Raw genomic sequence first — 5,818 nt, 5'->3', positions numbered from 1 at the left:
AGGCAGACTTGCCTTTAGAGTAATTAGGCAATTGAGTCTGATTTTAAGATGGGAGCGTTTCAAACAGCTTGTAGGAATGCAAGTCAGTTGACATTGCCTTTTACGTTCATGACAGAGTAATATGAACATTGTAGTTAGAGACCTGCTAAAATACACATACAAAAATAAATTCAAATTAAAGAATTAAAAACATTTTAAACCCAGGTTATTTTTCCTATGTAAACTGTCAGGGATTATCACAATGGATTAAAATATTAAATATCACAATGGATCCGATTGGACAAATTCTTGCAATTCTGTACTACTGGGCAAATATTTGAAAGAATGCTTGTTGGATCAATGAAGAAAAAAAAATCAGTGAATTAAAATAGCAATTACTGAAACATATTATGATTAAAGCACTGTACTAGATACTTGAGGAACCGAACATAACAATCTCAACCCATAAAGTTCCCACTGAGTAGTTTTCATCTTTTCTCGAAAGGTCTGATGAAAAGAGAGGGGGACAAGATTCTTATGATTCAATAGTAAATAATTGTTATCATGACTAATTGTGACTGTCACAATCATAAAGGTAAAAGTTTTGTAACAAAAACAGGGGAGTAGTTATTCTTACAGTCCAGAAAGAGAAGCCCCCAGGACCATCAAGGAAGAAGAGCACAAGCAGAATGCGGTACCTTATCCAGAGAAGCAGTGACACCAGAGATGGGGACTCTAGATTCATGGAAAGAGAGGGACTGAGACCTGGTGGCCAGGAGGCAGACTTGCAGAATGTGCCCTTTGGTGGTTTAAATTATTATATATGACTGAGTGTTAAAAAAAAAATTAAAAAAAAAAGAGCTAAAATGAATAGAGAGAAATACTGCTAACGGATAGCACATGGAGGGGATTATAACCACTGTAATGGAACAAAGCATATGATTTGTTGAATGTAAAATTGATGATTTGCCCTGTAAACTTTCACTCAATTCACAATAAAAAAAAAATAAGGTAAAGTGAAAGAAAAGCACCTTTCTTGACTCCATATTATCATTCCCCAGCGATAAGCAGCAGTCAACAGACATTTTGTGTATCTATCTTCTCCATATCATCAGCCAAAAGAAGGCCAGGGGCAAATTGTGGAACACACCATCAGTTGTCATGCGCAAATTCAGACTGAAGATGAAGTAAATGAAAGCAAGTCCAAGAAAGTCAAAATATGACCTTGAACATATCTGAACTGAATTTAGATATCATCTCAAGAGAAGATTTGATGCATTAAACACTAAAGACAGAAGACCAGAGAAATTGTGTGATGACATCAAGAATATCATAAAGGTCATTAAGAATACAAGAAAGAAGGAAAAGACCAAAATCGATGTCAGAAGAGACTCTGAAATTTGCTCTCCAGTGTAGAGATGCTAAAGCAAAATGGAAAAATGAGATGATAAAAGAGCTGAACAGAAAAAAATCAAAGGTCAGCTCAAGAAGACAAAGTCAAATATTTTAATGAAATGTGCAAAGACGTAGAGTTTGAAAACTAAAAGGGAAGAATACTCTCAGCAATTCTCAAGTTGAGGGAACTAAAGAAAAAAAAATTCAAACGTTGACTTGTGGTATTGAAGGATTCCATGAGCAAATTATTGAATGGTAAAGAAAGCATCAAAAGAAGATGGAAGGGATATACAGTGTCACTGTACTGAACAGAAGTGGTCAATGTTTAACCATTTCAAGAGGTAGCATATGATCAAAAACCAATGATCCTGAAGAAAGAAGTCCAAGGTGCATTGAAGATACTGGCAAAGAACAAAACACTGGGAACTGATGGAATACAAATTGAAATATTTCAATAAACTGATATGGCACTGAAGACACTCATCTATGGCAAGAAATTTGGAAAACAACTTTCTGACCAACTGACTGGAAGAAATCCATATTTGTGCCCATTCCAAAGAGAGGTTACCCCAAAGAATGCTGAAATCATCAAACAATATCATTGATATCCCATGTAAGTAAAGTTTTACTAAAGGCAATACAGAAATGACTGCAACCATACAATGACAGAGAACTTCCCGAGGTTCAAGACAGATTCAGAAGAGGACCTAGAAAGAGGGTATCATTGCTGATGTCAGATGGATCTTAGCTGAAAATGAAGACTACCAGAAAAATATTTGCCTGTGCTTTATTGATTATGCAAAAGCTTTTGATTATGTGGATCATGACAAACTATGGACAACATTGCTAAGTATGAGTATTCTGAAACACCTAATTGTGCTCATGAGGAACCTGTTCTTAGACCAAGAGCCAATGATTCCAACAGAAAAAGGGAACACCCAATGATTTAAATTTAGGAAAGGTATGATCCAGTGTTGTATTCTTCCACCATATTTATTCAATCTGTATGCTGAAAAAATAATCTGAAAAGCTGGATTATATGAAGAAAAATGTGGCATCAGAATTAGAGGAAAACTCTTTAACAACCTACGATATGCAGATGATATAACCTTGATCACTGAAAGTGAAGAGGACTTAAAATACTTACCGATGAAGATCAAAGACCACAGCTTTCAGTATGGGTTGCATCTCAATGTAAAGAGAAAAAAAAATCTCACCACTGGTCCAATAAACAACATCCATATCAATGGAGAAAAGATTGAAGTTATCAAAGACTTCATTTTGCTTGGATCAACCATCAATACTCATGGAAGCAGTAGTCAAGATACCAAATGACATATTGCATTGACAAATCTGCTGCACAAGACCTCTTTTAAGTTTTGAAGAACAAAGATGAGCCTGACCCAATTCATGGAGTTTTCAATAACCTCATATGCATGCAAAAGTTGAGCAGTGAATAAGGAAGACCATAGAAAAGTTGATGTGTTTGAGTGATGGTATTGGACTTGGAAGGCAGGATGGCCAAACTTTGTCCTTCATACTTCAGACATACTATCAGGAGGGACCATTCACTGGAGCAGTATATCATGTTTGGTAAAGCAGAGGGTCAAAGAAAAAGAGGAAGACCCCCAACGAGATGGATTGGCACAGTGCCAGCAGTGATAGGCTCAGGCATAGTAATGATTGTGAGGTTGGCCCAGGACCGGGAAGTGTTTCATTCTGTTGTATATAGGGTCACAATAAATCGGTATCCACTCGATGGCACCTAACTAGAAATTTCAGCGTCTGTCTTATAGTTTGTTCATTACAGATTGTTCAATGTTCAGTGATGTAGGATGCATCAAAAAATGATTGAAGGAATGCACAATGACTGCACCAAAAATAATTTATCATTAGCTTATGATCTAAGAACCAAGTGTATTGAAGGAAGAAATCCAAACTGCACTGAAGGCATTGGTGAATCTCCATGCTAAGCAAATAATCCAAGAAGCTGTGTTATATGAAGAAGAACATGCCAACAGGTCAGGATGAAGACTCATTAACAATCTGCAATATGCAGATGATACAACCTTGCTTGCTGAAAATAAAGAGGACTTAATATACTGATGATGATCAGAGACTACAGCCTTCAGTATGGCTTGCACCTTAATATAAAGAAAATAAAAATCCTGTCATCACTAGAACAATGAATAACATCAAAATAAATGGAACAAAGACTGAAGTTAGCAAAGACTTCATTTTGTTTAAATCCACAATCAACACTCATTGAAACAACAGTCAAGAATTCAAATGACATATTACGTTAGGGAAATCTGCTGCATCAGTCCTCTTTATAGTGTTAAGGAGCCAAGAACACTTTGAGAACTAAGGTGTTCCTGAACCAAGCTGTGGTATTTTCAGTCATCTCGTATGCATGTGAAATTTGAACTATGAATAAGTAAGAACTGAGAAGAATAGATGCATTTGAATTATGGTACTGGAGAAGAGTATTAAAAGTACCATGGTGGTGGTGTTGATTGTGTACCATGGAATTGGTTTCAACTCAATGCCACCCTGTATAGGGTTTCCTAAGCTGTAAATATTTACAGGAGCAAAATCCGTCATCTTTTTCCTGTGTAATGGCTGCTAGTTTTGAGCTACTGACGTTGAGGTTAGCTGCCTGACTCGTAATCACTTTGCTACCAGAGCTCTTTAAAATTACCATATAGTAGCAACCAGAAGAATCTGAGGCCCCGGTGGCCAGACCACCTCAGGGCCAGCTGTCATGTCCTTGATGCCATTGGAGCAGTACGAAGCAGAGTGGTGGCTGGGTCCAAACTGCGATCAGGGTAGGAAGCTGACGGGCCAGCTTGCCAGCAGCAGTGGATAAGGCGTGATGGATGCCTTAAGGGAAGAGAGCTACGCCCTTTCCCTCTCTTCTGACTCTGCTGCAGAATTTGATGCTGTGGTTGTATATTTAGAGGACATTATCATGGTTGAAGAGTTCCAGTTACTATAGAGAAATTTCATGGACAAGTACTACCAGGAGTTTGAAGATACAGAAGAAAATTAACTCATTTGTATATCAATTTTTAACTAATATATTTCTTTGGCAGAAAAGTACATCGAAGAACAGCTGCTGAAACGGATTCCTGGATTTAACATTGTGGCTTTCACAACAACATTGCAGCACCATGAAGATGAAGTGGCTGGTGACATATTCAACATGCTGCTCATCTTTACAGATTTTCTGGCTTTTAAAGAAATGTTTCTGGATTACAGAGCAGAAAAAGAAGGCTGGGGACTAAACCTAAGCAGTGGTTTAGTAGTGACTTCATTTTGCAAATTGTCTTCCATGTCAGCTTCCCAGAACAACCTGCAGCACTAACTCCCCACTCCAGATTGGGATCCTTGTGGACATCAACAGTCCAATAGACTGGGAGAGGCTAATGTTGACAGGAGAATACATTTTGGAAAGTCTGACTTGGTTGCTCTTTTCTGCTGCTCTTCATTCGTTTTAAGTATTGATGGCTCAGAAAAGAACATTACCAGACCCCACCCCCACCTGGACCTTTCTCCTGAAACTCCTTGTATTCAGTGACCCAAGAACATCTTCCAGAGTAGACACCTGTGAATCAGGCCTATGCCCAGCATGCCACCTAGGGCCCCTTTCCACAGCCTCTATCACATCTCCTCTTCATCCCAGCAAGCTCTGCAGGCTTTTGCACACTCTCAGATCTCACTTGGATCATTTTTCAGCTGTTCAGCCTCAGTGGCCCAGCTGTATGGCTGTGTTTATGAAGGGTGCTATTCAAAGAAGCTGGCCATCTTGAGATTTCTGAAGCTGTGAGTGGTCCTTGAACTGACAGCTGCCTATGAGAATCACCTCCCTGTCTTGTGTTTGCAGTTCCTTCAGCTCTGTGTCTTCTGCTGGCCCTGGTATAGCCCCACTATTTCTAAGCATTATTTTTTAAAACAAACATTTTTAATAGATGAACACTCAGGCACAACTAGTGGATCTGATCTTGGAAAGTCCATGATGACCTACTTAAATATTGAAGTATTATATGCTACGTGCTTAGTTGTTAGTGCTGTGAAGGCAAAATTGCTGCCTGCGTCATCGCTGTGTCCCATTTTCCTGGGCACCAGGGTACAGATTACATTGTGCTGGAAGTAGACCCAGTGTAATGGACCCTTTTTGTAGAGCATGTTACATGTGTTTGGGAAGGTTTGTGTAAAGCCCTTTTAGATCACTAGATTGTCTGCTGGGGTGGGGTTAACTTAGGGAAAAACGGACTCTACAAATCCTTTTTCCTGTCAAGGTCTCTCCTACCAAGATGGTATTCCTGGCCTAGCTCAGCCTGCAGAGAAGGTCACAGACAGCCTTAATGGTTATCTCTGGCTCTGCTTTAACCAATGATTGCTGTCATATTGTTGTTGTTGTTGTTAAGTGCCATCGAGTCGG

General features: G+C 38.9%; 1 pseudogene; it reads left to right on the top strand.

The window, feature by feature from the left end:
• The first annotated feature begins 4,249 nt into the window (after window positions 1-4,249).
• LOC102827878 lies at window positions 4,250-4,741 on the top strand (annotated as a pseudogene).
• The last annotated feature ends 1,077 nt before the right edge of the window (window positions 4,742-5,818 follow it).

This window comes from Chrysochloris asiatica, unplaced genomic scaffold, assembly GCF_000296735.1.
Source record: "Chrysochloris asiatica unplaced genomic scaffold, ChrAsi1.0 scaffold00043, whole genome shotgun sequence".
Taxonomy (NCBI): domain Eukaryota; kingdom Metazoa; phylum Chordata; class Mammalia; order Afrosoricida; family Chrysochloridae; genus Chrysochloris; species Chrysochloris asiatica.
The sequence above is the reverse complement of the archived record's forward strand: the minus strand, read 5'-3'. Positions and strand labels throughout refer to the sequence as shown.